The 10,952-nt window shown below is 43.7% G+C and overlaps 1 pseudogene; it reads left to right on the forward strand.

Annotated features, from left to right (window-relative positions):
* Window positions 1–10,550, forward strand: part of LOC147112386 (galactosylgalactosylxylosylprotein 3-beta-glucuronosyltransferase 2 pseudogene) — a 29,430-nt pseudogene extending 18,880 nt beyond the window's left edge.
* Window positions 10,551–10,952: the final 402 nt, after the last annotated feature.

Here is a 10,952-nt window from a genome sequence, read left to right on the forward strand (position 1 = left end):
AGTCCTTTTTGTCTTCGGCTTTGCGGTCTGACAGCCATTTTTATCCCTGGAAATTTAAAGGCACATCGCCCAGGGATTCTTTAATCAAAAAAATTAATCTTCAGAACTGTAAATTATTGCGAATTCTTACACCTCTCTCTCTCTGTATTCTCTCCCCTCTTTATCTCTCTCTCTGTATACTCTGTCCGCTCGCTCTCTCTCACTCTCTCTCATTGTATTCTGTCCCCTCTCTCTCTCTCTCTGTATTCGCTCCCCTCTCGCTCTCTGTATTCTCTCCCCTCTCTCTCTATGTGTATTCTCTCCCCTTTCTTTCTCTCTCTGTATTCTCTCCCTTCTCTGTCTTTGTATTCTTTCACCACTCCCTCTGTCTCTGTATTCTTTCCCCCTCTCTCTCTCTGTAATCTCTCCCCTCTCTCTCTAGCTCTGTATTCTCGCCCCTCTCTCTCTCACACTCTCTGTATTCTCTCCCTCTCGCTCTCTCTCTGTAATCTCTCCCCTCTCTCTCTTTCTCTCTCTGTATTCTCTCCCCTCTCTCTCTCCCTCTCTGAATTCTCTCCCCTCCCTCTCTCTCTGTATTCTCTCCTCTCTCTCTCTCTCTGTATTCTCTCCTCTCTCTCTCTCTGTATTCTCTCCCTCTCTCTCTCTGTATTCTCTCCTCTCTCTCTCTCTGTATTCTCTCCTCTCTCTCTCTCTGAAGTCTCTCCTCTCTCTCTCTCTCTGTATTCTCTCCTCTCTCTCTCTCTGAATTCTCTCCTCTCTCTCTCTCTCTGTATTCTCTCCTCTCTCTCTCTCTCTGTATTCTCTCCTCTCTCTCTCTCTGTATTCTCTCCCCTCTCTCTCTCTCTCTGTATTCTCACCTCTCTCTCTCTCTCTCTGTAATCTCTCCCCTCTCTCTCTAGCTCTGTATTCTCGCCCCTCTCTCTCTCACACACTCTCTGTATTCTCACCCTCTCGCTCTCTCCCTGTAATCTCTCCCCTCTCTCTCTTTCTCTCTCTGTATTCTCTCCCCTCTCTCTCTCTCTCTCTGAATTCTCTCCCCTCCCTCTCTCTCTGTATTCTCTCCTCTCTCTCTCTCTGAATTCTCTCCTCTCTCTCTCTCTCTGTATTCTCTCCTCTCTCTCTCTCTCTGTATTCTCTCCTCTCTCTCTCTCTGTATTCTCTCCCCTCTCTCTCTCTCTGTATTCTCTCCCCTCTCTCTCTCTCTCTCTGTATTCTCTCTCCTCTCTCTCTCTCTCTCTCTGTATTCTCACCCCTCTCTCTCTCTCTCTCTGAATTCTCTCCCCTCTCTCTCTCTGTGTATTCTCTCCCTCGCTCTCTCTCTCTCTCTGAATTCTCTCCCCTCTCTCTCTGTATTCTCTCCCTCTCTCTCTCTCTCTGTAATCTCTCCCTCTCTCTCTCTCTGTATTCTCTCCCTTCTCTCTCTCTCTCTCTCTCTCTCTCTCTCTGTAATCTCTCCCTCTCTCTCTCTCTCTGTATTCTCTCCCCCCTCTCTCTCTCTCTCTGTAATCTCTCCCTCTCTCTCTCTCTCGGTATTTGTTGTATCTATGCGTTAATGCGTTCAATCAAGCATGTAGATATGTCGAATTAAATCAGAGTCAGGCAGACAGGCTTCTAACTGTGATCTTTACTTTATTTGTAAAATGGCTGACTGTAGCTTTCCCGGGTAATTCCCATAATGACATGCACATTAGATTACCGTATTTACTGGTGTTAAACTCGCACATTGCATTACCGTATTGACTGGTGTCAAACTCGCAATCAATACACGACATCCCCCTTTTCCTTGGAAACAAACTTGCAGTTTACAAACAGTTGCTTACAATAACACTGCATAAATTATTTGATTTATAAACTTTTTACAAACTTGTGTCTTACCACACAACTAAATAATTCCCAGATTTAAACATTTACCATCACCCATGCAGTTCTCGCACAATTTATGTTGTGACATAATCAGACAGTCTTTGGGGTTTTCTTTTAACCCTTTGAGGTCTGGCTGTACTGGGTATGTCTTGACATGTTGGTGTCAGTGGGTATTGCCTGTGTCACAGTGGTATGTGTGTCAGGGTCTACTATACTGTCCTCAGTCCCTTGTGTTTCCTCCTGCTCATGGAGTGTCTCCTTTGGTCCATTGGTTCTGTATTTCTTCACAAACGTAGTGTTTCTCGAGTAGTGTGCTCCTTCTGGAGATTCTATTACTACCTGACTCCCTGTTTTACTCAAAACTTTGTGCGGTGTGGCATTAAAAGGAGTGGTGAACTTGTCCACTTTCTCCTGCCGTACCAGCACCGTGTCGACAACTTCCACCTCTCAGTATTGCGTTCTCTGCTGTTCATCTGCGTACAGTTTGGGCTTACCTTTTTGTTCTGCGTCCCGGTCATGTACTTCCGCATCTGCGCGCGACTCTGTGATGCCTGGCAGCTTTCCTCTCATTTTCTGTTTAAAGAGCAGCTCTGCCGGGCTCTTTCCTGTCGTGGCATGGTCAATGCTCCTGTACACAGTCACATATTTTCTAAGTTCATGTTTCCAATCTAGTCCTTCTGACTGAGCAATTCTGATTCTCTTCATCAGCGATGCATTCTGGCGCTCGACTTCTCCATTAGCCTGAGCCCATTTTGCTGTCGTTTTCAGGTGTTTGATCCCGTTGTTTTCACAGTATTCTTTGAATAATTCAGATCTGAATTGGGGACCATTATCAGATTTGCAGGTGATTGGCAAACCATGACGGCTGAAGATTGACTCTAAACTATCGATAACCTTCTCTGTTGTTGTGGAGGTCATGATGTCGTATTCACAGTAGCGACCATAATAATCAACTACCACAAGAATGGAGTGGTTGGATGGCAAGGGTCCCAGTAAGTCTATAGCTACATCCTTATCCGCTTTTGGTACAATAACCACAGGATTTACCCATGGGGTGGGACCAGTTACAGGTTCGATAATGTCCATGTCCCTCAATTGTTTTATTTTGACCTCTACTGCCCCCCTTAGGTTAAATGTTATATGCCTGAGTGGCTGGGCCACAGCCTTCACTTGTGGGTCGATATACAAACTGATCTGTTTTGTGTTCAGCCTTCCTACTCCTTGGAACACCTTTGGATACCGTTGTTCTAGTAGCTGTCTTACATCTACCACAGCTGAGACATTTGCGCCTATTTTTAAAACTCCCAGTTTCATGGCTGTCTCCCTTCCTAGCAACGGCTCTCCATGGCCTTTAACCACAATGAACTCTGCCTGCTCAGTTCTCTTACCTATTGTAATCCCACATGTGAATACACCTTTAACTGACAGTGGTCGGCTAGAAGCATAAGAGAATAACTTTCTCTCTGTCTTAGGGTCATGTGACTGACACTTAATGTGTTCTGACTTTAAGCCTTCCCATGTATTCTCATCTATCACATTATTAGTTGCACCCGAATCAATTAACATTCTCAGGTTTACTCCCCCCACACAAAAGGTAAGTCTCTCTGTCACATTATTTCCAGTAACAGCAAATGCACAGTTATTTTGTTCCTCTACATTGTTCACACTGTGTTTCTTTGTACCCTTTGTGCGGCACACTTTGGAGAAATGATCCTTTCCCTTGCACTTATGACACGTTTGTCCGCGTGCTGGGCATTTCGGATCTCTGCCCATGTGGTCTGTGTGTCCACATCTATAACATTTCCTTTCGTTCCTATCGCCATTTCCCTTTGGTTTCTCTGTCGAGCTTTTCACATAATGGCCCAGTAATTCCGGGCACAACGCGTGAGTAAGGACGGGGTACTCACGCGTGTGCCCGGAGGAATTGCCGGTTTTCAGCATGCACGGCGCATGCGCTGAAAACCGGCATTTCCTGTCCTCTGACCCAAGGGGTTAAGAGGCTCAACGCGTGCGCGGTATCGGGCAGCGCGTGAGACTTGGATTTCCTCTATTTTTAGAGAGTTGCGCGTGTGTAAAGGCCTCCGGTCTTTACGCATTGAAAAACCACACGTAAGTACTTAGTTTTTCAGGTAAGTGGTCTATTAATGCAATTTGAGAATTTTTTTTCCCACAGGTTTGTTATTTTTAAAGAATTTACAGTAAGGTAAGTTTAGTTTTAGCCCCATTTTTTATATAAATTTTTTTTTCAAATTTTAAAATTATTGTTTAAGATAGTTTTTCAGAGTTCTTTATGGTTCATTTAAGTAGTGCAATGTTTTTTTTAATTTTCTTTCAGGTTTAAGTAGTGTTTTGGGGCCAGGAGTTTTCATGAGTTTGACAGCTCTTACTGTCAAACTCATGAATGAGCTTTTGCAACCTTCCATTGGTTGCCCTGTGCTCACGTGATCCCAGCCGGCTCATCGCACTAAGTACGCTGTTGGGTCACGCACGCACAGCGCGGCAGCACCTCAAGCGGGCCAGTCAGAGGAAATGCAGTGCGGGCCTGAATTAAAATGTCAGTGCGCTGGGTAAGTGAACATCGGGGGCTTGCACGCGCGGCAAGCTCCCGGTCCTAATTTCAGGGCCATTACCCTCTTTTCTGTTTAACACGACAAACAGTATCTGTCTCCGCCTTCTCTGTACATGACATGGCTGACATCTGCTCCTCGACGTTTTCACATTGTGAGGCCAATTGTAACGTGCGGGCGAGCATTAGACCATGCTCTTCCTCTAGCAATTTCCTCCGCACATAGGCTGACATGCACCTACTCAGGATAGCGTCTCTTATTTGATTATCCGCATCCCCCCCAAAAGCACAGTCTTTAGCAGCCTGCCACAAGCAAGTAGCAAATTGTTGCACAGTCTCACCTGTCTTCTGGGACAACTTATGAAAAGTCTGTCTAGCAAATGCTGCGTTGACCTGGGGCACAAAGTAGTGATTCAAAGCACTAACCACCGCCATGTAGTCTGCTGGCTCTCCTGCGTCCGGTAGAGTCGAAAAGATATCCTGGACATCTGGTCCTGCTAGGTGCAGAAGTAGAGCTCTTCTCCTCTGCTTCATGGCAGCTGTAGAAGTACTGTCGATAATGAGTCCTTTGCCGTCGGCATAAAGCTCAAAAGACGTTAACCACCTCGTCCATCTTGGACCCAACGTGACTGGCTTGGCGAAGCAAGCAAAATTTTGAATGCCAGTCTTCGCCATCCTAGCTAACTAAAACCTGGGCAACTACTTATCTAAAATGATTCCTTTCGTTATCCTCGTTGCCAATGTTGTATCTATGCCTTAATGCATTCAATCAAGCATGTAGATACGTCGAATTAAATCAGAGTCAGGCAGACAGGCTTCTAACTGTGATCTTTACTTTATTGGTAAAATGGCTGACTGTAGCTTTCCCGGGTAATTCCCATAATGCAATGCATGTTACATTACCGTATTTACTGGTGTTAAACTTGCACATTACATTGCCGTATTGACTGGTGTCAAACTCGCAATCAATACACGACAGTATTCTCTCATCTCTCTCTCTCTGTATTCTCTCCCCTCTCTCTCTCTCTCTGTATTCTCTCCCCTCTCTCTCTCTCTGTATTCTCTCCCCTCTCTCTCTCTCTCTGTATTCTCTCCCCTCTCTCTCTCTCTCTATTCGCTCCCTCTCTCTGTATTCTCCCCCTCTCTCTCTCTCTGTATGTCTCCCCTCTCTCTCTCTCTATTCGCTCCCTCTCTCTCTCTCTGTATTCTCTCTCTTCTCTCTCTCTCTGTATTCTCTCCCCTCTCTCTCTCTGTATGTCTCCCCTCTCTCTCTCTCTCTATTCGCTCCCGTCTCTCTCTCTCTGTATTCTCTCTCTTCTCTCTCTCTCTGTATTCTCTCCCCTCTCTCTCTCTGTATGTCTCCCCTCTCTCTCTCTCTCTATTCGCTCCCGTCTCTCTCTCTCTGTATTCTCTCTCTTCTCTCTCTCTCTGTATTCTCTCCCCTCTCTCTCTCTGTATGTCTCCCCTCTCAGTTTCAGTTCAGTTCAAATGCTTTATTGGCATGAAAGTTTACAGAGAACCATATTGCCAAAGCTTACATAGCAAAAAGGTACAGTTTTCCAACATTCTGTAGGTGTCAATCGATTTGACATTTGTTGGGTATATACAATATTACTTTTAAACAATATTAATTTTAAACAGTCTTTCTACTTCATTTGGTACGTTCAATATTAATTTTAAACAGTCTTACTTTTAAACAGTCCTCAGGTTGTGACATGTTGTTACATATTTAGCCCCAAGGTATGGTCTGTCTCCTTCTCCTAGGACTAATCTCAATTTTGACAGATCATCCAATTCCTTGAAATCTGGGGTTGTTTGGCTTAGCTTGTTGAATAATATGTTTCTTGATGTGTTGAATTTTTCGCATTTTAGGAGGAAATGCATTTCTGTTTCAACCTCGCCAGCCAGACATTGATCGCATATTCTATTCTCTCTAGGCTGCCAGGATTTCTTGTATCTGCCTTTTTCAATTTCCAGTTGGTGGTCGCTTAGTCTGTACCTGGTGAGGGTCTGTCTCTGTTTTGTGTGTCTCTCTCTCTATTCGCTCCCCTCTCTCTCTCTCTCTGTATTCTCTCCCCTCTCTCTCTCTGTATTCTCCCCCCTCTCTCTCTCTCTGTATTCTCTCTCTTCTCTCTCTCTCTGTATTCTCTCCTCTCTCCTCTCTCTCTCTCTCTCTATTCTCCCCCCCTCTCTCTCTATCTGTATTCTCTCCACTCTCTCTGCCTCTCTATTCTCTCTGTCTTTCTATTCTCTCCCCAGTCTCTCACTGTATTCTCTCCCCTCTCTCTCTCCCTCTCTCTGTATTCTCTCCCCTCTCTCTCTCTGTATTTTCTCCCGCTCCCCCTCTCTCTCCCTCTCTCTGTATTCTCTCCCCTCTCTCTCTCTGTATTTTCTCCCGCTCCCCCTCTCTCTCCCTCTCTCTGTATTCTCTCCCCTCTCTCTCAATTCAATTCAATTCAATTCAAATTGCTTTATTGGCATGACAAGGTACGTCTTATTTTGCCAAAGCACCGAAAAAACATTTATGGTTGAACACATAAACGCAGATCTATCCATACAGTGTATAGACAGATATATCCCTGTGTGTATAAATATACACTCATATAATTTGCATAGAATCTTTTCTTAGGTTTAGTGGGTGTCCCTCTGCTTATGGCAAGCTGTAACATAGTTTGCTGCTAAGGTTACGCAATTTCTCTGTTCCCCTAATAGGTATGGGAGTTTTTGGTCTTCATTCATATTTTTATGAATTTTGGGTAGAAATTCCCCCTTATGTCCTGATAGTTTCCACAAGCTGTGAGGAAGTGCATCTCTGTCTCCACCCTCCCTGACTGCAGTGAGAGCATATCCTGTCCTCTCTTGCCAGACAGGTCTGTCTGTGTCTGCCTTTTTCGATGGCGAGGCTATGCTCACTAAGTCTGTACATTGTCAAGGTTTTTCTGAATTTGCTATCTTTTACCGTGGTCAGGTATTCGGCCATGGTGTATTGTCTGTTTAGCGCCAAGTAGCAATCGAGTTTGTTTTGGGTTTTTGTTGTTTCTGTCCAATATGTCAGATATTTTTCCTTTTGTTTAGTGACAATTGTGTTGGGTCGAATTCTCTGTGCTACGATGTCACTGTCCTGGAGCTGGTTATTATTAGTAGTGCTAGTAGTTACTTCACTGAGTCCCAGGACTAGTTGACTGAGGGGACTCTTCTTTATGATCCTCTCTTGGCATTTCAGGGCTTCGTAATGATAGCAGTGGGGTTTGCTCATTTTTAGGTGTTTCCAAAATTTGATGGATCTTTTTTGGATATTAATTAGTAGTGGATAGTGGCCTAGTTCAGCCCTGCATGCATTGTTTGTGGTTTTCGTCTGAGTCCGGAGGATACTTTTACAGAATTCGGAATGTAGGATCTCAATTGGGTATTTGTCCCATTTTGCAAATTCTTGTTGTGTTAGCGGACCCCACACCTCACTGCCATAAAGTGCAATTGGTTCAATTACTGATTTAAACATTTTGAGCCAAATGCCAATTGGGATTTCTATTTGGATTGACTTTTTAATGGCATAGAAAGCCCTTCTTGCTTTCTCTTTCAGTTCATTCACAGCCAGATGAAAATTTCCCGTAGAACTGATTTTTAAGCCTAAGTATGTGTAGTTTGTAGTTTGTTCAATTTTAGTTGTTCCTAGTGTGAAATTTGTTCTGTGTACCTGATGTCTGGATCTTTGCCGGAACACCAGAACTTTGGTTTTTTGGGGGTTTATTGTTAGGGCCCAGGTCTGACAGAACGACTCTAACAGATCCATGTTCTGCTGTAGACCCTCCTCAGTTGGTGAGAGCAGAACCAGGTCATCTGCATAGAGGAGGAATTTAACCTTGGAGTCATATAGGGCGAGGCCAGGTGCTGTAGATTGTTCCAGTAGTTTTGCCAATTCATTTATGTAAATATTAAATAGTGTCGGTGAGATGGGCGAGCCCTGCGCCACGCCACGCCCCTGTGTGAAGTATTTTGTTCGTTTGTCTCCAATTTTAACTGCACATTTATTGTTTGTATACATTGATTTAATTACATCATATGTTTTTCCCCCTACACCACTTTCAATAAGTTTCAAGAATAGGCCGTTGTGCCAAATAGAATCGAAAGCCTTCTGGAAATCTATAAAGCAGGCGAAAATTTTGCTTTTGTTTTGGTGAACATGTTTGTCAATTAGGGTGTGTAGGGTGAAGATATGATCCGATGTTCTATAATTTGGTAAGAATCCAATTTGGCTTTTACTCAAGACATTGTGCTCCTCAAGGAAGTTTATAAGTCTTTGGTTTATGATACTATAGAATACCTTCCCCAGGTTACTGTTCACACAGATGCCTCGATAGTTATTTGGGTCAACTTTGTCTCCACTTTTGTATATGGGCGTTATGAGTCCTTTGTTCCAGATATCAGGGAAGTAACCGACACTCAGAACCAAGTTGAAGAGTTTTAGGATAGCCAATTTCATTTTATCGTCCGTGTGTTTAATCATCTCGCTTAGGATGCCATCTGCACCGCAAGCTTTTCTTGGTCGCAGGTCCTTGAGTTTTTCAAATAGTTCTTTTTCAGTTATTAGGGAGTCTAACGGGTTTTGGTTATCTTTTATGGCCAGTTCGAGCTTTTCCAGTTTTTTACATATTTGATCTTGCTCTGGGCTTAGTGTGTTTTTCTGGTATAATTTTTCAAAATGGTTTTCCCATGTGTCTCCATTTTGAATGGGCAATTCGTCATGTTGCTTTTCGTGTAATGTATTCCAGTTGTCCCAGAAACAATTAGAATCAATAGATTCCTCAGTGGAGCTGAGTGTATTCTTAATATACTGTTCTTTCTTGGTTCTGATTGTGTTTTTGTATTGTGTTAGTGCCTGACAATAAGTAAGGCGTAATTCTTCATTTTCTGGTTGTCTGTGTTTTTGGTTTGATATTTTTCTGAGTTTTTTCCTCATGTTATGGATGTCTGAATCAAACCATTTTTCGTGGTTTTTTGTTTTTTGTTTATTCTTGCGAACTTTCAAGTTTGACATTGATGCCAAATTATCAAAAATATTATTTAGGTTATTCACTGCCCAGTTTATGCCTTCTTTATTGTGAGTGTATGTGTTTTCCAGAAAGGTGCCCAAGAGAGCTTGAGTTGATTGATTGCTAATTGCTTTCTGGTATTTTTCCGTGCTGTTTTTGGCCCATCTGTAGGATTTTTTAATGTTGTACAGCTTACTGGGCTGTGTTTCTGTGTTGGTTGTTTCTGTCCTTTTAAGATACGCAGTAATTTGGCTGTGGTCTGACAGTGTTGTTTGTGGTTTGACTGTGAATGCTCCGAAAGAGGATGGGTCCAGACCCGTAATCATGTAGTCTACGGTGCTGAAGCCAAGAGGTGAGCAATAGGTGGGTCTTCCTAGGGAGTCTCCCCTGAACCTACCATTGACAATGTACAGACCCAGGCTTCGACAGAGCTGCAGGAGCTGTTTTCCGTTAGCACTTGTCTGTTTGTCGCAGTTATACCTGTGTGAATGAAAAGGGAGATCAAAGTGGTTATTCCCAAATATGTAATTGTTCACCTGATTACCGGTAAAGTCTGGTTCTTCACCAGTTCTTGAGTTGAGGTCACCACAGATCAACACGTTCCCCTGGGCCTGGAATTGGTTAATCTCCCTCTCAATGTTGGAGAAGGCGTCCTCTTTGAAGTACGGGGATTCTATTGGGGGGATATAGAGTGTGCAAATGAAAACATTTTGCATGCTAGAAATGATGCCCCTCTTTATCTTGAGCCATAAGTGGTTTTCGCCCTTTTTTATAAATTTAATGTGATTCCTAAGCTCTGCTTTAAACCAAATCAGTATGCTTCCAGAGTCTCTGCCCTGGGTTACACCTGGCAGTTTATTGGAGGGGACCACCAGCTCTGTGTACCCATGGGGACAGCCAGTAGGCCCTTCTCCTCTATACCAGGTTTCTTGCAAAAACATAATGTCCAGATCTTTGATTTCATCTAGGAACTCTGGGGTCCTACTCTTCAGGCCAAGCACAGAGGAGCGTAGACCTTGGATATTCCAGGTTGAGATATACAAAGATTTCATGCTAAGATTTGTCTTTTACTCTGTTAGGTTAAAATATGATAAATAGTGATATGTGTTTGTCGTGTTTAAATGTATTCTCTCCCCTGTCTCTCTCTCTCTCTCTCTGTATTCTCTCTCTCTCTCTCTCTCTCTCTTTATTCTCTCCCCTCTCTCTCTCTCTGTACCCTCTCCCCTCTCTCTCTCTCTCTCTCTGTATTCTCTCCCCTCTCTCCCTCTCTGTATTCTCTTCCCTCCCTCTCTCTGTGTTTTCTGCCGCTCTCTCTCTCTCTCTTTATTCTCTCCCCTCTCTCTCTCTCTCTGTATTCTCTCCCCTCTCTCTCTCTCTCTGTATTCTCTCTCTCTCTCTCTCTCTTTATTCTCTCCCCCTCTCTCTCTCTGTATCCTCTCCCCTCTCTCTCTCTCTCTCTGTATTTACTCCTCTCTCTCTCCCTCTCTCTGTTT

Source organism: Somniosus microcephalus, chromosome 9, assembly GCF_052327205.1.
Source record: "Somniosus microcephalus isolate GS21.2 chromosome 9, FLI_Smic_1.0, whole genome shotgun sequence".
Lineage (NCBI taxonomy): Eukaryota > Metazoa > Chordata > Chondrichthyes > Squaliformes > Somniosidae > Somniosus > Somniosus microcephalus.